This window comes from Spermophilus citellus, assembly GCF_964194105.1.
Source record: "Spermophilus citellus genome assembly, chromosome: 11".
Lineage (NCBI taxonomy): Eukaryota > Metazoa > Chordata > Mammalia > Rodentia > Sciuridae > Spermophilus > Spermophilus citellus.
In genome coordinates this window covers 109,919,374-109,942,187 of record NC_138192.1, presented here as the reverse complement: position 1 = coordinate 109,942,187, position 22,814 = coordinate 109,919,374, and the positions used below count along the sequence as shown (strand labels likewise).

General features: G+C 35.0%; 1 protein-coding gene across 5 annotated transcripts in view; it reads right to left on the bottom strand.

The window, feature by feature from the left end:
- The window catches only part of MAP2 (microtubule associated protein 2), a 290,513-nt gene that overhangs the window by 187,576 nt on the left and 80,123 nt on the right, over positions 1-22,814 (bottom strand). For all 5 annotated transcript variants that reach the window (XM_081260559.1, XM_081260555.1, XM_081260556.1 and 2 more), the window contains exon 2: positions 20,595-20,648. The gene's annotated coding sequence lies outside the window, so the exon portion shown is untranslated. The remainder of the gene's footprint in view (positions 1-20,594; positions 20,649-22,814) is intronic.

The following is a 22,814-nucleotide window of genomic DNA, read 5'->3' as shown; positions in this document are numbered from 1 at the left end:
GCGCAGGTAGAAACCAAGAAGTCACTAGGAAACAGAGCAATATGGGGTTGGGAGGACACATGTTTGATAACCTTACAGACTGGGTTAAAATATGACTTCACTAGTTATTATCTGGGTGACTTGGATCAAGTTTTCAATTTTTCTAAACCCAAATTCTTTGATATAAAAAAGGTGAATACCATATTATTGAATGATTGTAAAGATAAAAAGCAATAAATTGTTTCAAAAACCTAGCATGCTGCCTGGAACTTCATAAATGTTTATTTTCTTATAAATACAAATTACTAGGATTTATGATTTAATTCAAGCTGAGAAAAATACTCAGCCTCATAAATAGCAGACAACATTAAGATCTCAAATTACACAATTTGCAAGAGATATTTAATTTCCTGTCTGTATTTGTCCTATAACGCATAGCTGAACATTGAACATTCGCTGCCACCCTAAAAATTGCACTTTCTCCTCTGATTGACAAAATTGTAGGGCTAATTCTAGTGTGGCAGAGGGGACAAACTGTCCTCCATTATTCATTCTCTCCTTTTTCTCAAGTAAAAGCATCCTCGAATGTTAGTTGGGCACAAGTTTATTCTTAATAACGACATACATCATCTCTATAATGAAGTGCTATCAAATACGTAAGTTTTGGTCAATGGACTATGAGAATAAGAGATAGGCCTGCCTGGTAGGAAATAATACTAAGGAGGGAAAGAATGAAGTCACATCCATCATTTGTCCCTCCTGCTCTCTAGAACATGAAAAGAGAGTGAGAGCTGAAGCAGCTTGCTTGAAAATTAAAAGGACCTGTAGGTTGTGGACATCAGGACAAAATCACAAAGGGCACCTGAGCCCTAGTGAAGTTGGAGGACTTTGTCAATCTTGGATGGGCTTCAGTTACTGTTATTTTAGAACTTTTTTTGGTCATTCTTCACTGGATATAGTCAAAAACCAACCAAACCAAGCAAAATAAAACAAAAACTCTGTTTTCAATGTTCATAAGATTAGTGAGTTTGTTTCCCCTATATAATCATTAATGGAAAAGAAAAAAAAATTTTTTTGGTTCATAAACAAATAACTAGCCATGTGGAAGTGAGGAACTGCTTTGGGATAGAGTACAATTATAGCCATGGTTAAAATGAGAAATAAATAACTTAGAGGTACTCAGTGACATATATATTTACTCAGAGTATTTATTGCTTCTCCCTGCATCATTTTTCATCTTGTTTATAATGTTCATTGATGAATCTGCTTACCTCCCACTTATTACCAATGGAATTCTACTTTTAGAACAATTAATTATAAATGGATTTTGGGGGCCCTGGTGTCAGTGTCATTATAAGATTGGATATGTTAATGAACAACATTGTTGATTATCGGACCCATTTTTTTTCTTGAAGAGCTGTTTTTTTAAAAAAAATATTTTTTAACTTGTCAATGGATCTTTTTATTTTATTTACTTATTTATATGCCAGGCAAGAACTCTACCACTGAGCCATAACTCCAGCCTAGGAGCTGTTTTAATAGACTTAGCAGTAATATCAATGATTTTTATAGAAGATACATGCTTTTCTCGCACTAAGCATGAAACTTATCCCATGGGTTTAATTATAGTCTCATTATCAAAGCTCACATAAAAATGTTTGCTGAGAAGTTCACTTACCTTAGAGGTACTTTGTGATTAATGTATTGACTACAAGTTGGTTTGAACCAAATGCCCTGCTAATTAAATACAATCTTGGTAACTATAGAAGTTCAGTCTCCCCACATTTGCTTATCTCCCTTCAAACTACAGTGCCCTGTTGCTTTAATGCTGCCAGCAAGGAAGCTATGATGGTCTCTTCTCTATTGATAACTGCTGCTGCTTCGCCCTCTTTCCTGGCTAAACAAATTAAGGCAAACTGTGTCTTGAAAGAGATATTGCAGTCCTTTATTCTTAATTCAGACACAGAAATTCTTAAAGGCAGCATAATTATTTGGTCTTCCCCAGGAAGAGAAGTTGAAGATGTGATTCTGCTTTATAAAGTATAAACCAAGTAAGATTAAGGATCTATTATCTATCAATCTCTTTATCTACAGATCCTTTGATGACATGGGGTTTAGCTATCCATACAAGTCCTCTTTTGAGGAAGAACCCTAATCTTGGTGTTCTTCTAGGCACAGTGAAAGGTCTGGGGGTTGGAAGCCATGCCTGCAAAAAACGGAACTGTCAATGTTAACCACATCTTAGTCAAATTAAGAGTGAAATGTGGTCTCTGAAATATCTTTCCATAAATGACAGAGTGGTTTTAATCAAAAAGCAAATGCAATATCCTTTGTTTTATAAATTAAAGCAGATTTAGGACAGAAGAATTAAAAGTAGGCATTTGTCTATATCTTTCTCTGAAACAGAATTATAATTTCTAGGAAAGAAAACTATATTATATTCACATAAGATTTCCTATTCTACAGTTTCATTTGAGTTTGCAGTTTTATACCTAATTAATTATTTTAAATATTTGCCCTGAAGAAGTACAATTCTCCTACAATAGATGTGGGGCTTGATTTTATATATATAGATGCCATGTGGGGGTTTCAAAGAACAGAAAATATGAAGGTTTAAAAAGAAGCTAGAAATTATAGTCCATTCTTCTAGAAACTCAAATTTAAATATTTCCTGGAGGTGGGGGGAATGGATGGTTTTTACACTGCAAAATTCTATAAGGGGACATAATTTAATAGATTCTGTCCACCATGCCCTCTTTTTAATAAGTATTAAGGCCCTATGTTAATTGAGATACAGATATGACTCCTTTGAGTCTCCTGGGGGCAAAAAAAAAAAAAAAAAGAATCCAAGTAAATTATCAGGATTTTGAAAAGTTAAAAATTAACGTAGGAATGCAACCTGTGTTCTGTTGCTGGTTTTCAACCTTCCCCATCAGAATCACTGGAGGGGCTGGATAAAGCCCCAGCTGCCAGGCTCCATCCACACATTTTTGGTTCATTAGGTCTGGCATGAAGTCCAGGAACTCACACTTCTAAGTTCCCAGGTGCAATTGGGTCTGTTGTACAGGGAGCACACTTGGAGAACCGCCATTCAACATCAAGGGAGGACACAGGAAACCAAAGGGGAAACTCATCTGTCACCTCTAAGATGGCATGGACCCACACTGTGTTTTACTAATCATGGAGAAAGATCTAGAACAGCTGGTTCCTCCATCAACCTCACATGTAACTTGACTGTTGTGCAGAAAGCTACTCTGGAATAGGAATTGTGGGAAGTGGAGACAAAGAGAAGACAGGCAGAGTATGTGTGTGAGGGAGAGACCAAAGACCAGCAGGCATTAGGGGGTACACAGAATAGTACTAGATTAATTCCTTAAACAAATATTAATGAGCACCTACCATGTGCCCCCAACTAGGCTAGGTGTTAGGAACTCATCAGTGATCAAAACAGAAACCATTCCTGATCTCATAAACATACTAGGTAGGGGAAACAAACAAAAAAATTCACACAAAAATATAAAATATATCAGATATGTCAGTAATACATAGGAGCTATGGAGGAAAAAACAGGGTAGGGTACAGTAGTGAGGAATTAAATGTTGTTTTTAGTTTGGGGATTGAATTCAGGGGTTCGGATGAGCCACATCCCCAGCCCTATTTTGTATTTTATTTAGAGATAGAGTCTCATTGAGTTGCTTAGTGCCTTGCCTAAATGTTCTTCTTCTTCTTTTTTTAAAATATTTTTTTAGTTGTAGATGGACAATTTTTTTCTTTCTTTATTAATTTTATGTGGTGCTGAGGATCGAACACAGTGCCTCACACATGCAAGGCAAATACTCAGCCACTGAACTACAGCCAAAGTTAAGCATTTTTTTCCCCCATAAGAATCCATTACTTTTATTCTTTCTTATCCTATGTTTCTTTCAACACGGCCAACTTGGATGCATGAATTTTAATCTGCAAAACTGCAAATTATAAAATTATGATCTGAGGGTGCAATAAAAATAATAGGCAAACAATAAAATTCTTGTATTGGGTGCACAATACATCCAGCTTGCTGAATTATGAACCCTTTTGAAACAGTACTTTTTTTTTTTTTTTTTTTTTTTTTTTTTTTTACAAAAGATATCACAGGAAGGATGCCTACCAGGTGTCAGACTTCAGACTTGTTTCAAGGAACTGAGACAATTCCAACCTGTAACTTTAGTGATTATTTATCCCAGGATGCCAGGATTTAATATAAAGAACTACAGATAATCAGCATGTGGAATTCACGGAAGCCTTTCTGTACAAACTTTTTACATATTCATATATTCACAGGCCTCCTAGTTGAAGTTGATCTGGGAGAGAAGAGAGAGTGTGTGTTGGCTGTGTGGTCAGTCAGCTTTACAGGCTCTGAACTGCATCTCCTTCTTACATCTGCAGAACAGAGCTAGGCTTAGGAAAGAGATATGCACGTTTTATATCTCAGGTCTGAGATCACAGTTTTCTACCACAGAATGCCCATCGTCAGAATACAGGGGTGATGTTTGATTTAGATACAGTTCTGACTAGAATGCTGCTTCCTTTTTTTCACTTTCAAGAAAGCAGAAAATAGCACTTAGGTCAGCTAGTACTTTTTCAAGAATCTAGTACAGCTGATCTAGTTAGAAGGCAAATTCTAAGGTACTTTTTGGTTATTTATCAACATACAATATAGAAATAAAAGGTCAGAGGATCTGCTCTCAGGGAGAATCCTAGTTCTTTCAAGTTTGCAAATGCTTACATCCTGAACAGTAAATGCTCTTGTATCTTACTAAAGTAATTCTAGAGTGTTCCAAACACATACCAGACAACAACAAAACAACAAAGCATAACCTGAAATAAACAAACCAACAAAAATTTAAAAGCCTGAGAAAGTTCTCGTTCTGGTACCTTGCTCTGTGTTTATATGTGGATACTAATTTTATACTCTTTGGGATTTCCCTCCACTTCCAGATTCTCATGCAGTCAGACACTTTGTGAAACACACTGTTTGCTTTTGTATATTATTACTATTTCATCTCTTAGTTTTCTTCATTTTCATGAGGTCACTTTCTAGACTCCCAGTTTCCTCTTTTTAATCACAGCTGCACCAAGCCAACTGCTATACTCAAACACAGAACTTATGGAAAGAGTCACTGAGCATTCCGAAGAAACTACTAGTTGAAAGGCCTTCAGAATTATCAGATCTTTTTAAAAAAGCCCACGATATGTTGCTTTATGTAAACATATCTCCTCTGTGTTGCTTTTAAGCTTTGGAAACATCCAAATCATGACATGACATGAGAAGAATTCCATATTGACAAAATGAAACATACAAAAATTCCTCTCTGGTGATGGGGATTAAGAGGGGTGACGAACATAATGGGGAAAAATAAATGCAAAAAATAGAATTGGCTGGAAACCAGCAACCACAAGAAAAGAAATATTACAGGAAATGGAACTAATTGGTTACTATAGTAAAGATTTCCGCTCCCCCCACCCCCGACAGACTTTCTAGAGAAAAATAAGAATTTGGACAAAGTTCTCTATGTAGTCTTGAAGTGTACAGAATTCCATGTGAATATATGTTTTTTGAAAGGACAGTGGAGTTTATATTTAGTAGAATTTCCCAAGTTTATCTTGGGATTTTTCTGGTATACTAGTAAAGCTTCAGTAGGAAAGGCTGGAACGTTTGAGAATGATGCTATGATATCCTTTTCCAGAGGCATCATAATCTTTTTCCCTAACCCAAGACCATTGCAACAGTCAGTCCATTCAGGAATGGACGTTCTTTGGCAAAACCCTGAGCAGATCAACAGCAGTCACTGCCAACAAACAAGCCTTCCATGAATGAATAGTTCTCTGTACACTGGCAAATTCCATAATATATAAGTCATTCTTTTGGATTCTTCTCACATCATGGCTTACTTGTATCCTTGGGTTATTTTATTACAAAATATATTTATTGTTTTCTGACCTTTTCATGCCTTGGTAAAATGAGAGGATGTCATTTTAACCTATGGATATGGAAAATTAATTTCTGAATTCAAAAAGACATCTATGGTAGGTGCGATGGTGCACACCTGTAATTCTAATGGCTCAGGAGGGTGAGACAAGAGGATCTTGAGTTCATAGCCAGTCTCACCAACTTAACGAGGTTCTAAGCAACTCAGTGAGACCTTGTCTCTAAATATAATACAAAAAAGAGTTGAGGGTGTGGTTCAGTGGTTAAGTGTCCTGAGTTCAATCCCCAGCACCAAAATAAAAAAAAGAGAGAGGGAGAATGATTTCGATTTAGAAATAATTGTTGGGGGTATAATAAAAATTAAATAATAATAATAATAACAATAATAATAATAATAATTGTCATTCATTTGTTAAGAGTTTTGGAAAGTCAGAATCTGAAAACTTGCCATTATTCTGAGATTCTATGTTTTTTTAAAAAAATAGTAACTAATTCATTTAACTAAAGTCATTTACAAAAAGTTTGACTATCTCTGGGCATATCTGTAGAGATGGCAGATTCAGGGCTATAAAGGATGCTAATCTTTATTTAATTTCCAATGCCATATTTGAAAAATATGGAAAAATATGGGAAAAGCTGGAATATATATTAGAAACCATATGGCTCATCTCCACTTAATTTATATACATATAACCCCAGATTTTCTCAGGAAATCTCAAGATTGACTTATTCAAGGTCACATAAGTAAGTAACAGAAGAGTTAAAAGTTGAGCCCAGGTCTCTGGCTCCCAAGGAACATTGAAGGTTGATAATTTTCATAGGTTAAGAGAGCTCTAATCAGTAGTAAAATAACCTAACAGGCAATGAATTGAAGAAAACTGATGTGGAACTCTTCACACTCCTGTTTTAAACTACTGAAGCATACATATTCTTACATAAATTAGCGAAGGTTTGAGACATCAGATATTCACCACTTCACAGTGGAAGTTGAAGGAAGACAATTGATCAAAGTTTGTCAATTTTTTCTTTTACCCACTTTCCTTCAAGAATATAATAATGAAAGTTCATGAATTTGTCATTTGTGCCAGAGCATTCTGTACATCACCTGCTAATATATTATATCAAGTATTACCTATGTTCCCTCTTATTTCCTTTGATGATTATTACAACAATTTTAATCTCAATTTTTGAGACTGTTAAATATACCAATTGTTATAAAGCTAAGAACCAGCACTTAAACCCAGGTCTATATGTTCCCACAGTCTATACTTGTATCCAGTGAATTCTATTGCTTAATTCTTGAAAATTCTCCCCTGGAGCATACCTACCTCCTTATCATTCTCTAGTAAAAAGTTGTGTGTGTGTGTGTGTGTGTGTGTGTGTGTGTGTATGTATTAAAATAGATTGAAAAAATGCTTCTACTTGTGGAAAAAGTTCTTATTTCTAAAATTGGACAAAAGCAAAAATTAAATTTAATTCTAAACAGGAAAACGTAAGAGTTAATATTTCTAAAATTAGATAGAAATAAACATCAAAATTAATTCCAAACAGGGATAAATAAGATAACCAGGACTTCCAAAATGAAAGTCTTCAAGTATCATTGAACATCTAAAATGCCTTCTCGAGGTTTCCATGCCAACCTTTCCAGAGTACAGAAATAAGCTGTGAAACAACATGTACACACCCCACTATCTGCAGCTTTTGATGCGTCAAACTGTTTCCTTGTATATTTTCTAATAAGCCCAAGTAAATTTTGAATATCACAATTGAGAGAAGTAAGACTGGTACCAGTAATCAGTGAGGCAAGCAATATGAATTTTGTTTTTTTTTAAAGTGAAGGAAGACTAAAAAAATAGACCTGATGGGGTCTTTTAATTTCTATTAATATCCTTTTTATGTAGATCCATAGTCATGGCTTTTCAAAATAGAGCTTATAAAAGTTATGCTTAAAATACAAACAACATTAAGCATTTAACATTCAATCTACAGAAGACAAATCTGAAAATCTTAAGCAAGCACTTCGATCCTTGATTCAAACCAAGAGGAAAATAAATGGATAAAGAGCCAAAAGGAGAACAGGTCTATTGATTCCTCTCACATAGTTTGAAGAAATTGCTTTTTATTTCCCAGGCTCCTGAAAGATGAATATTTTGTAGTTTGATTGACTTCCAAATGTGAAGGAGCCTCCAAAGGAGAAGAAGAGCTTCTGTAGGTCAGAGGGGCAGGCAAGAGGAGCTGGCATCAATGCTGGTCCAGCTTCCAACATGCAGAAGGCCCAGGCAACAGCAGCTCAGAAGGGTGGTTAGGAAGAGAATGCTCAGGAGAGCCAAGGGAAGGACACAGAAAGTCCTGGAACACAACAGCAATAGGAGGGATGATGATGGTAGGCACCACTACCAAGTCATATCTTATCCACACCATCATGAGTGCTGAGGGTGCTATCAGAAGATACTAATGACAAGGCACATGTGGTCCCTGCTTTCAAGAAACTTAGAATTTAATTAATTAATAATAATAAGAAGAAAGAATGCTAATTAGGTAATAAGAAAGTAAAATGCTAAGACAGATCGGATCTGGGGTGTGGTGGGAGTGCAAAGTGAGCACAGTTCGCCCTGTACAGCCAAGGCCCCTCGAAGAAACTGATGTCCAAGCATTCACTCTCAATGGCGTGGGGGGTTCGGGGGGATAAAGGGAGAAGAGTTGCCAGTGATGGGGTGATGGGCTAAAGAAATGTTTTCTGGTATTAACTAATTTAAAGTGAATACAAATATTAGAATTCAATTTGGGCCTTACTAAGCTTTTAATTATGAACATATGGTATTTATATTTTAAGTGGTCCATGCCATAGAAGGCTTTAATGAAGAACCATTGTATGTTGAATCCTCTGATTATTGTTTTCATAAGTATCAGAACCTCATGACCATTCAACATATCAGTATTGCATACTCAAGTATGTCAAACCTAAACAACAAATGTAGGCAGGTCATAACCAGGAAAAGACAACTGCAAATTTATTAGACTCACAGCCACACTTATTTTATCCCTAATAATTGTGGGCTGCAATGAACTGATGTCTTTTTGATTTACAGGTCTGGGTTTCTTGTCATAAATTGTCATGTGTTTGAATGCAACACTTTCATTACTGAAGCGGGTAGCTTCAGCGGATACTTTTCTAGAAGGAGGAAGATTTAAGATCTTATCGTAGGTAAATAGACAAAAATAAGCTTCAGCGTAGAGCTTTTGAAAAGATACTAATTAATGACTCTGCTAATAACAAGTTCTTTGATTCAGGTCCTAGGACATGGCTTGCAGATACCTTTAACTGCAAGCCCCTTACACAAATTTCAAAACATTTTTTTATTTGTTGATTCCAACTCTCAATCAGTGATCATAGGCATAAAGTACTGGCGGTATCCGTACACTTTCAAAAGTTTTCAAAGATATTTATCACCAGCATTTCTTGAATATCACATAAGAGGTAATATGGTTCTGAACCTGAGTACTATGATTTACCAGCCACTTCATGGGATTCAGGTCTCCCTTGTTCCAACCTGCAAGCCTTCTCACAGATCACCTTTTTTTTTTTTCTACTTCTCTCTTACTCTAATTTTCAGAGCTCAAAAGCCTGCTTTGTGGCAGTTGCCTTTGTTCTTATTCTAGCCATGTTTACAGAGGTGCCTTGACTCAGAAGTGGGAGGCCATGCCTCCCTGATCTGGTTAGCTCCTTGGTGTGTAGGTTCCTCTCTCTTCTTGGTACAATCTCCTGTCACAGTTGAGATCCAGTTTGTGAAATAAAGGAATCCCTTCATTTCTAATGGGGCACTGGTAGACAGAGGACAAAATGAACTGTCTGGTTCTACACCCAGGGTAAGAAGTAGCTCAGCACAGGTTTCGTGGCTTTTTTAAAAGAGAATGAACAAATTCTCCCCATCTGAATTTTATTTATGAAGACAAATTTTTTTTTAAAGAGAGAGTGAGAGAGGAGAGAGAGAGAGAGAGAGAGAGAGAGAGAGAGAGAGAGAGAGAGAATTTTTAATATTTATTTTTTAGTTCTCAGCGGACACAACATCCTTGTTGGTATGTGGTGCTGAAGATCGAACCCGGGCCGCACGCAAGCCAGGCGAGCGCGCTACCGCTTGAGCCACATCTCCAGCCCCTATGAAGACAAATTTTTTGAACCAAAAACTTTAAATATATGGTCAGAAGATTTCTGTGTATGTGTGACTTATGATTTTAATTGACATGAAGTCATAAGTATACATTGTCATAGATTTATCATTTTATTGAAAATAATATCAGGGGATTTGGGTACTTATGGAAACAATAACAAGAGAGTTAAGCATATAGTGCTTCTTCATTAAAACATTCTATGGAATAGACCATTTAAAGGTTAAAATAACGAGGGGCTGGGTATAGCTCAGTGGTAAAGCACATGCCTAGCATGTGCAAGACCCTGGAATCAATCCCCAGAGTGCTGGGGGTGTGGGGGAGAGACCTACATTAAAATTCTGCCTGGCACAGTACACACATCTACAATTCCAGGACTAAGACTGGGGAAGCTGAGGTAGGAAGAACACAAGTTCAAGGCCAGCCTCAGCAATTTAGGTAGGCCCTAAGCAACTTGGTGATGTCCTGTCTCAAAAAAAAAAAAAAAAAAAAGGACTGAGGATATAAATCAATGGTACACATTCCTGAGTTCAATCCCCAGTGTGAGTAATAATAATGGTAATAATAATAATAATAACAAAGTATAAAGTAATGATTGCTAAATTCCCATTTCCTGGCTCATCTGCCTCAGGTGATCATGAATGTGCTTCTGATGCTATCTTTGAAAGGTTTGGGCCTGGACTGACAGCTCCAACACAGCAGTCTAAACTGTTCTTTTTCTGAGAGGTTAGAAAGGCAAGATAGCAATTCATACAGCTTAAGTGACTTTTTTTTTCTATTTTTCTTTTTTTGGGGAAGATTAAAGAGTTTTCAAGAAACAAGAAGGAAATATAAAGACAGACAGATGAAAGGGAGAGAAAAAGGTTACAATCCAAGGAACATCTTTATTCCTGAATATTAAATTGTGTCATTTTCTACTAAAGACAAAGAAGAGGGTACTGAACAGGTGCTGTCACAAAATCACTTTACAATATCTGTTGATACATTTCTACACTGCTTAAAAATGAAGGTGCATCACTTTGCAAAGAATGCATTTTATTTGGATATATCACATAGAAGTATTGTTAAGCACACGTATGTAGTTGGAAGGCTGTTGCTACCTGAATGAAAATGAGCAAGACTGTTTCTGTCCTGTTCTCTTGCATACTCTTCAACACAATATGGTACCCACCAAAGCACTTGTTTGATGAATGAATAACTCAGTCATTTTACACAGACTGGAAATAAGCTTAGCCTACTTCTGTAGTAAAATAGGAAATTAAAAAATGCTCTAAACCTCACGTTGGAAGCAAGTTGGCAAATGATTGATCTTCAAAAGAAGAAAGACGCCACGCATTTCCTTTAATCTCACTGTCGTTAACAAACATGGGTAGACCGATAATTGGAACTGAAAGTTACTGCCACACACCCCAACATGCAAGGCAGCACAGACAGTTTCGCTCAGAAGTTACTGTGGGAGATGAGAGAGGTTAAAAATGAATGCACTTATACTCAGTGAAGCTTAAAACTGTTAAGTCCTACATAGTATGAAAAGTTTAAGTAGTAGAGAACAAGGGAGATGATATTTTTTAAACATTATAAGGAACACTATTTTGAACAATCAATGGCCTCACGAAAGGGAAAGTAATTTGCTTTGCTAGAGAATGAACTTTAAAAGTTATCTGAAGAATTTTTCCTTACCTACACACTTTTATCATTAGAAATTGGCTCTTCCATTCCAAATTAATAAAACAAAACAAAGTAAAGTAATACAAAAGAACACTTCTATTGGAAAGACTGAGCCCTTGTTAAATTCTTTTCTCTTTTCATGGAGAAGTACAATCTGTGTGGGTGAAGGCTCCTGCTTCATTATTAGTTATTATTAGAATGTTTTCTCCATGTCCCTCTTTAGAATTCTAATTATACTCTTGCACACATATGTATTGTAAATGGTTCCTATAAATTTTTAAAGAGGAGTTTTAGGGGGAAAAATTGGAGAAAAGAATGCTATTATTAGAGCATATGGATTTTAGCTGTGTATATGTAGATATATTAAGAAATGAATCACTGGCTGACTTATAGGGAAGCCTGTCTTTGGTAATCTCTTCATCTATTCATCATCAGCAGATGCTCACTCTGGGTGCAACCTGAGTGATTACTCCCAGAAAGCTCATAATTGCAGTAATTAAGGTCACAAGACCTTCAGCAAGTTCCTGCTTTTTTCAAAAAAAAAAAAAAAAAAAAAAGAAAAGAAAGAAAGGGCAGATGGCCAAGCATTAGCATTTGAATGAGCACTGGAGATCTAGTAGCTGAGCCTAGTTAAATGCACCAGAAAACTGTGAACTCCATTCTCAAACACATGGAGGTTCGACTTCACTTTCAAAGCCCAACCTGAGCAACACCACCACCAATAATTTGCCCAGCTCTGTGAGTTACTATGAGTGTGAAATAATGCTGATTTTATTTAAATCCTTCAATTTAAAGTCTACTTTTTCTTGGTTTTAGAATATACTAATAATACATTAAAGAGAAACAAAAGCATCCATTGACTACTTTTCCTGAGAAACAATTATTGCAACCATTTTGCCTTTTAAGGGCAAATGGCAATTAAAACAGAAGAGGTTTCATTCTCTCTGTTGAAAGTAAAGGTAGATAGAGACCTCTCCACTTTCCCTCTTCATTGAGAATTTCTTTCTCAGCCATTCTCAAATGTAAGTCTTTAAATAGCTGAATAAGCCTCTACTCAGTCTCACAATTCAGAAATGGTTCCTCCAGGACTTCAGATCCATCATTTGGAAATGCAAATATCCAGAGAAGGGCACTCCTCCATCTCCCAGGTCCCATGAGAAGGTGGGAGCCTAACTAGTGGGCTCCAGGTTCCAAGTTGCAAAACCATTTCCTGTCATAATAAGAGATGTTTGTTTCTCCTCTGACAAAGCCAATTAGCTAACAGATGGTCACCCTGATTACCCGGTAAACCTAGGATAGTGCAGCAAGTTATCCTACTTAAGGACTAGTTACTGTGGTTGCAAGTCCTTGGACTCATTATTGTGGAGCCGTTTTAGATATTTAGCAAAGGATGCAAATGGGAAAATTCAAAATTTTCCATCTGAAATTTTTAATAAAGATATATAATAGTTCAATTTTACAGTTTCATTTTTGTAAATGAGCTCATAAATACTGATATCAAAATGAAAGAAATACAGATATCAAGAGAGCTAGTCGGAACACTTACTTCCCCTAGCTTGAGATATTGGTGCTATTTTTTTTAATTTTCTTTTCACAAGACTTAAGACTAAAATAAAAATTTATGAAGGAGGTTGTTGGAATAGACATTCACATCAGTATCTCTCTATGTAACTTTCCTGGACACAAAGTATGAAAAAAATCTCATGATGCTCTAGGTGTCTGCCCATAGTTTCAAAACTACACCTAAAGTACTTCAACAAATATTTGTGGAAAGAAAAAGTGGAAGGCAAAACCAAAGGAGAGAGGCAAAGGTAGAATTCAGTCCAAAGTAAGCCTGCTCTGCACTCTGAACAGGTGTCCCAAACCCGGAGTCAGTCCCTTCTCTGGGCCCTGACTTCTAAGAAGACCCCTCAAGAAGTGTCCTTTCTCAAACTCTGGCTTGATATTTTACCCATTTATTTAGGCTTAGCTGAAATTCCTTTTTTAAATGTGATCCTAAATCACAGAGAATTATATCTTCTCAAGATCTCGAAACAACATCTTTATTTAGTATTTGATTGACATGACCTGCATTAATTACTAGTTACATTCTTTGATTTCCCTACCTTTAATTTTAATTTTCTTAAACTACTGGAGAGCAAAGGAATCATTTTTGAAACTTCTGAAGAATTCACAGAATCTAGTTCTCAAATGAATCACAAGTGGATTCTCAATACTTGATTTATTAATAATCTCTGTTATCGTTGGAACTGTAATTTCCCATGTAGACTTACTTTATATTTGCAAGGGTTTATTTGTGATAGTACAGATAGCAAACCAAGATTTTGAAAGACTATTATTTATAATTTTTTTCCCCCTGTAAAAACACATGCTCATGAAACTCAGTCTTATGAACATGATTTGTTTACCAAAGTCCAGACTAGGCCAAAAATGGGCTATCATCTGTACCATCTTTTTTTCCCCCACTTTTTCATTTTTGAAACATCTGGGGGTCACAGCTCAGTGGTAGAGCACTTGCCTAGCATGCGTGAGGCACTGAGTTCGAACCTCAGCACCAGATATAAATAAGTAAAATAAAGGTATTGTGTCCATCTGCAACTAAAAAAATGTTAAAACGACAACAACAACAACAACAACAAAACTTCTGTTTAGCTACCAGGGACTCACCTTTCTTCCTTGGACATACTTCTCCCTGTCTCTCTTCTGCCTCCCTTCAGCCCTGTGACATGTTGTATTCCATGTAGAGCATGTTAGCTAATGACTTCTACACCCAACTAAATGGTACACTGCTTGTATATCTGAGTGGAATATCATTTATGACCATGTCAAGACGATGAAATAAAGAGATAAGTATCAAAAACAAAAATTATGTGGGCTTTCTGAAACAGATAATGAGCTTGTAAAAATATCTCAGAGCAAACCATGACATATTAATGGAGAAGGTAATTATCTTCAATCCAAAGAGAAGCCATTCACCTGAGAAAGCTTTCTGAATGCAAAACCAAATCAAATCACATTCCAGACACTGTTTATGTTTTCAACTGGCATTTTTCCATAAAGGTGGTAACAAAATATATTATACTTCTAAAAGTTTTCTACACTTTATTGGTAAATGGAGTAATTATCTTTTGCATCCCCTTCTACAAAATAAGAAGTGTGTGGGCTGGGGATGTGGCTCAAGCGGTAGCGCGCTCGCCTGGCATGCGTGCGGCCCGGGTTTGATTCTCAGCACCACATACAAACAAAGATGTTGTGTCCGCCGAGAACTAAAAAATAAATATTAAAAATTATCTCTCTCTCACTCTCTCTTTAAAAAAAAAAAAAACAAAAAACAAAATAAGAAGTGTTATTTTATAAACACAAGTTACTTTTCTTATTTTATAAACACAAAGTTAAAACAACATTTGATAGCCAATAAGAAAGTTTACAAACTGCCAGATATAAATAAATCATAAAATTAACAAGTATTTACTTCACCCTTAGACTGTTCCAGGTATGATGGAAAAGGCAGGGAGATGTTTAATGGTGGGTAATAAACTAGGGAACTCCTCTGAGGATTCCACAGTCCTAGTACATGAAATATTATTCAAGTAACATAAAGGTTTTCAGGTAGTTTTAGTAATTATTAACATGGAACAGCATGTATTTTTTATGTTGTACAATACATGTATGAAGAAGAAGAAAAGGTAATTACACTCCATTGTAATTACCTCCTGTAGACTAGGCATAGGCTAGCCTGAATATATAAATACAGCTTTTCCCCAGTCATTAACTACACTTAGCCTACCTTGGTGTTTCTACATGCCTCAGGCAAACTACTAATAGTAAAATATTTACACTTTAATTTCCAAATAGATAAAACAGATAGAACACCCCTAAGGGTACATTAAGTACAAAGGTTCTCCTCCTTTGATTTTATAGCCAGATGGTTTAAATTAGGTCTCAGAGTCCTTAAGAGACAATGGAAAGTCAAAATGAAATTGGAAGGGATTTGCATTTTTAAAGCTGCCTATCAGGTTAGACTCCTGCTCAAATTCAGTTTTCCATATTTCCAAACTTATCTAAAATTTCCAAATGTGAAAAAAATTGAAAAAATTGAAAATTTAAAAAAAATCACAGTTGGAGGAAGGGATTCATGTAATTTTTCCTTTACTAAAGATCTCAGAAATCAGACCCTCAGTTTCTCCTTGAACACAGTTTCTTTAAAAAAAAAAAAAAAATCTCCATTTTTGTTTATTCTTCTCTCCAGGGTTGATATTCCTTATATCTGGCTTAAGATCCCTCAAAAAATACCACCACAGATGTTTTTAAGATGTTTATGAGTACTTCTAATACCTTCTGTTGTAGCAGAGAATTACTTTTGGCAGGCTGATAAACCTGGCAATGATTTGAAGGAAAGTCTGAGAAAGGATTTCCATTCTATGGGAGAAATTCCTTCAGGCAAAAGAAATCAAGATCCTACTCTTATCATTCTGAAAAACAATAACTTCTACTTTAAGTCTTTTGAATGATACATATCTACATATTATAAACAAGTAATTCACAGTTGGTTAAATGCATTTTTTCTACTTATTTTTATCCCATAAAAGATTTCACTATATTTTAAAGAATAGTTACAGTTCACAGAAGGAAATCTATCACAAAAATTGTGCTTGGAGAATAGTAACTAAGTTTCTCTATGCATGAAATGAAGTTAATAGTACTTAAAGTTCCAACCATCTATTTGTATTTTAAACATTCAGGTACTGAGAGTTCACTTGCTTTCCCTTTGAATTATGAACTTCATCTGATAGGCATACAACATTCAGTATGACAGAAGAGAAAGAAAGAGAAACATACATACATAGGGGCATGTGTAAAATGTATTCAGTGATTTTTTTTCTCTAATTTAGCTCTTCATTAATTAGATTTGAAATGGTGAAAAGAAAAGTAAACTAAGCAAGGATTTAAAGGAACATGTATAAGATCCTGAATAATAGAGAATGAAACCCAATCCACACTGGTTGTTATGATAAATAATTCTTCAACTAACATTTTTATGTTATTAAATAAAAATAATTTAGTTCAGAAAAGACACAAAATTTCACCCTCTACTACAGAAATGACCCAGATAGTGAAACCCTTGTATTGTTTATTGGCAAAATTACTCAAAAGCAGCATGTCTCTATACAATTATTGAATCTCTATTCTCAAATGAATAATTAACAAAGCTTATGAGGCCTTATATTGATTTATAGATGCAGAGGGAAAAGTGAGTACATCCCCTTTTAATATTATAAATTCTTATTTTGTGAAAAGTGGAACATAAAGTATTTCTAAATGAATGGACTTCTTTTTAAAGAAGAAGGAAATATACTCCTTTTGTTTTAAAATTATCCAAACCATCCTAACAAGATAGAAAGCTCAAAGATGCTAGAAAGAGTCTAGATTGTTTAATAATAGGTAAATGGTGAAGTAAATTACACAATATCAATAGGATAAAACAGTCTGCAACCACTAAAAATCACCTTTCAATGAACTGGAAGTTACAGGATGCAAAGTCTGATTTCAAACAACAAAGCATGACAAAAACTGGAAGGTTTTACACCAAAGTTCTGGTGACAGTGTTAATGATAAAGAAAAGTAAATAAATCAGAAAAATAAGTGCACATTTTTTTAAAAAGCAAATGTTATTAAGAATCAGTGGCGGACTGGGGTTGTGGCTCAGTGGAAGAGCGCTTGCCTCATGCATGTGAGGTACTAGGTTTGATCCTCAGCACCACATAAAAATAAACAAACAAAATAAAGATATTGTGTCCATTTATAATAATAATAATACAAAAGAATCAGTGGCAAGTGACAGGGGTGGTGGTGCATGCCTGTAATCACAGAGGCTTGGGGGCTGAGGCAGGAGGACTACAAGTTCAAAGTCAGCCTCAGTAAAAGCAAGGTGCTAAGCAACTCAGTGAGACCCTGTCTCTAAATAAAATACAAAATAGGGCTGGGTGGCTCAGTGGTTGAGCACACTGAGTTCAATACCTGGTACCAAAAAAAAAAAAAAAAAAAAGACTAAATACCTATAATGTGCCAACCCTTTTATGCATGCTATTTTACTCAACAAAATTCTGAGTTGTATACCTGTATTTTACAATTAAGGAAATAAAATACAAAATAGGGTTGAGGATGTGGCTTAGTGGATGAGTGCCCCTGAGTTCAATTCCCAGTACAAAAAAAAAAAAAAAAGAAAAAAGAAAAAAGTTAGCAGCAAGTTTACCTTCTTAGTTTCTAGTTTCTGTCATGCTTTGTTTTTTGAAATGAGACTTTGCATCCTGTAATTTCCAGTTCATTGAAAGATGATTTTTAATGGTTGCATCGGCATGATTCCAACATGTTATATTTACATTACCTTATGGATATTCCGTGATTTACTTCACAATTTACCTATTATTAAACAATCAAGACTCTTTCTAGCATCTTCCTTTTATAAATAACACTTCTACTAATTTGTTTATGTTCGATACCAACATTGCATGCAGTATCAATTTGTAGAAGTAGACTCTGATTCCTTTTTATAATATTTTTAAAAGATTTAATTTTTTTCTAGTCCAGAATCAGTAATATTGCATTTCATAGATTTTAAGATACAACCCATTATAAGACACACATCATTTACCACCAAAAAAGAAAGTAAAAGCTGCCAACCAAACTATAGAATCATCCGATTTTACTTTAATGTAAAATATACACATCTCAGAATTCATAAAGTACTGCAATGGCCTTTTAGATATCCTATTTCTAGCAATAATAGTAATTTTGCCCAGCTAATATTATTACAAAGAAATGTTTTTTTTTTTTTTTTTCTATGAGGGAAACACTTTTTACTTAAACCAAAAAAACTAGCTCTAGTTGAGGTAGTGGCATTTTCAAAAGATATAATGTGTTTTGAAAATCTATCCATTTGATGAGTTGATATATTTTTAAAAGGCTTGCTAAATATAGTGGTTTTTACAAAATATGATTTAAATAACTGATTATCAAATATTCTAACCATCTTTTCTCTTAGTTGGAAAGACCTGATAATAAATGTTTAAATATGCTTCCATTTCTTTGTGTATATTATGTATATAATTAGCATATTTATTTGAGAATATGTAAATTATTCTGACCTTTCACATTTTGACCAGTCACACTCCATGTTCATATTCCCACAAAAGAAACTGGACAGGTTAAGGCAGATTTTGTGCAACAGTGCTTTTTAATTTACAAAATCTTATGTCTTTTTTCTTTTTGAAAAGTGGCCAGAGTGAGATTTCTAATCACTATGTTGACTACATCAATGGGAAAACAAAAATCAGAAAAGGAAGCATTTCCTTCTAATTCAAGAAGAAAAGGGAAGAGTTGACTTCTTATCAAAGTGAAAATTGACAATTTGAATTTAACTCTCTGCATTGAAATTATTCCTGATTCAAATATGTATGGTTTTCAAAAACCTCATCTACTTCTAATTTCTGTTTGGCAAGTGAATGGGATAGGGGCTCATAGGGAAAAAAGGGTAGAAAAAGTCTAAGAGGTCTTAAAAGCAATTGCAAGTTTAAGTGTACACAAGTTGACATAGAATACCCTAAGGAGAGAATAACAAAGGAAGCTGGGCTAAGCATTTTTAATAAATTCAACTCAAAACCATATCAACACTTAAAACAATACAACAGACCTTAAATCATACCGTGTAGAAATTTTACTTTTTTAAAATTAAGCTGCCAATTATCCATCAGCATGATTCCAACATGTTATATTTACATAATTCCATACAGATTCAAAGATAGAAAAACACAGTTTGTATATAAAAGAGAAATAATAGTAGTCTTTTTTATCTGAGTGTGTTTGGGGGGGGGGGGGCATGCACAGAAACAAGCACTTAAAATGTATTGCCAGAACTGTGGCTAGAAAAAGTACATGTTCCCTTTGTGCCTGCTCTATGTTAGCACTGCAGTTTGAAGAGTTAAATACGGACTTTAAGGGGAAAATTCCTGATTAGTAAGCATAAATGAAAAACCAGTGTTACCCTTAATGTTAATCATTAATGAAAATCCTACACAAAAAGTTTAACAATGCCTGACATTTTACTCTTTTTCTGAGCAACAAAGTCCTCATTTCTTTCAGGGTTTAGTTTTTAATTTTATTTTAAAATCCGAATAAATGTTCTAGAGAACAGAATAGAAGAGATAAATGAAATCCCAATCCTATTGATAGGAGAGCCTGCCAAGGCTCTGTTATTACTCTAAACTCAGTTAAGCTGGTTTTGAGTCTTCCATAAAAGCCAATTAATGAGTAAACAGAACAAAAGCCATGACATCTTAATAGTCTGCTAATTAACTGAAATTTGTGATTCACAAGTGCATTTCAACTCCACTTTTCTTAGGTAATGCATTCTCTATGGGTCCTAAATTGTGGAATGAAAAGTATTCCCCTGTAAATTCATAGTGGATGGTGTTTTAAATTGTTAGTCAACCTTCCAAAAAAAGCATTCTTTTGGTATTCCAGTTAATAAAATAAATTATTAAATTGGATCTTTTTATATAATCAAAACTCTGCTATTACAGTGAAAGAAGTCTAATCTTCAATAACCTAAGAAATTGTACTAACTGAAAACAAACACTGATCAGGAAAGACCATGCTTGCTCCAGAGCCAAGTCTGAAGTGTATCCAATTTCTACTCAATTTCAACTTTTCACCACACTTTAGAAGAATATTTTCAGTCTAGCAATCTAAAGACCCAAGATGCTTTTACTGTATTTCATAGTTTATTCATGATCAATATAAATATAGCACTGACCTTAATTCCAGCCAGCAGTCAGAAGATAGGTTGATGATATCAGAACAATAAAATCTGAAAGGAAAAGAGAAAACACCAACTAAATTAGATCAGTAGAATAATTCAGCCTTTTCTACCTAAGGAGCAAGGTAAAGTCAGGGGAGCTAGTGACCTATTCCTCATTTTGTAAAATGCACTGGTTGAAACACATCCATTTATAACATACCGGGTTTATATAATAATAACACTTTAAACTTGAAATTATTTTCTAAATTTCATTTAAAAAACATATTAAATGCCAAAATTTGGTTCTGTTTTTGTATTTAGCAGTTTCTATATATTCAAAGAATTCTTATGATTATATTATTTTTCTTCTCTTTCTTAAAACCACCACCCCCAGTATCGGGGACTGAATCCAGTCATGCTCTACCACTGAGTTACATATTCAGCCCTTCTAACGTTTCATTTTGAGATAAAGACTAGCTTAGTTGCCAAGACTGACCTTGAACTTGAGATCCTCCTGCCTCAACCTCTGGAGTTTTTGGAATGGCAGGTGTGCTTCACCATACCTGATGCTTATGTTTGTATTGTAAAGCTCTCAAGCAGAAAGAATTGCTAATACATTCTGTTCCTAATGTGTTATCATTTCTCTTAAAAGATGTTTAATTAAATATATAAAACTGATACATTTGGATCCTCCCATACACTGAATATTCTGTCCCCTCCTGCCAATTCATATGTTGAAATCCTAATTCCTAAAGTATTGGAGGCAGAACCTTTCAGAAGTGATTAGTACCTTAGAAGAGGGAAATTCAGAATTATAGAAGTTTGTGATTGGTGCCCTTCACCGTTCCCCTGCGTGAAGATAGCAAAACAACAGGCATCTATAAGAAAGCAAGCCCTCATCAGACACTGAATTGATGACCTTGGGCTTACCAGCCTCCAGAACTGTGAGAAATAAATTTATGTTGTTTATCAGCTACTCCGTCTTTAGTATGTTTGTTATAACAGCCCAAACAGATTAAGACAGATCCTTAATGTGATTTAATGCCCGCAGGGAGTTTGTGGATTTTAAGCTCAAGATGATCAATCAGTCTAAGGGTAGCAAAGGTCAAACAAGACAATTCCATTGGCAATTTATCAATCTTCCCTTTGGTCTCTTATCCCAACCTTGCCATTAAGATCTGCTGAGGAGTCAATATGTGGGATAGCACATCATACAAGAAAAGTAACCAAGAGGGTAAAACCCAGACAAAAACAAACCAAAATGTCTGTACCAAAAGCCAGCCTGCCTTTTGGACAGATAACAACAAAATCTCAGAACGACAGAGTGATTCTTGACTTGCTTCACAAAGCATCTCTAGCAGGTCTCCTACTAAAAGCAAGCTAGGTTCTAGAAGGATGTTTGTCATTATTAGAAGTTAGTACGTTCTTCTACATCAGAAATCTTGCATTGTTAGACTCTTAGGACAAGTACAAACACTAAATTAACCTAAAACAGTGATTATCTAAGGAAAAGGATAATATGAAATAACATAGAAAACACCAGTAAGCAATCATAAAAATGCAATTGAATACAAAATAGTTAATTTTTCATCCTATAGGCAAGTGCTTAAGAAAACTAAAATTTTTCTTACAAGAATGAAATGATAGATTAATCCATCCATACAAACTTTTTTAAAACAGCATCTAGAGGCATTATGGGGTCTTTGAATATTAATACTTTTGGTACATCTACCTCCATTTCAAACACTTGGCATTATTTTACTTTAACTCAAATGTAATTCTTTTGCTATAAAGCCACCAGTTCCCCAACTGTGTCATGGTGCCCCACAGTATGACAGTAAATTCACAGGCACTGATGAAATATTTTCAGTATGTTTGATTCCCCACTCAAAATAAAGCCAATAAAACAGCAAAATCCATTTGGTCCTACACAAAATACTAACTTGAAGTCCTTTGCAATTTGCATATTAGATCATGCTATTTTTCTTTCAATGACATCACAGCCCTGCAAAGTTGGATTTTGATGATGTTTGAATATAAATGCCAATGCTGCATGAAGACCAACATGGAATAATAAGGATGACAGTGTATAAGGTGACTATAAGCTTTTAGGACTTGGCAGTATCCAACAGGTATATAGTCCCTATAGTAAGTAATTGTGGGTTTCTAAGAATAAAATAAAGGTAGTTCTGCTTCCAATTCTTATGTATATTTTTTTTCAAAGGGCCATTAAGT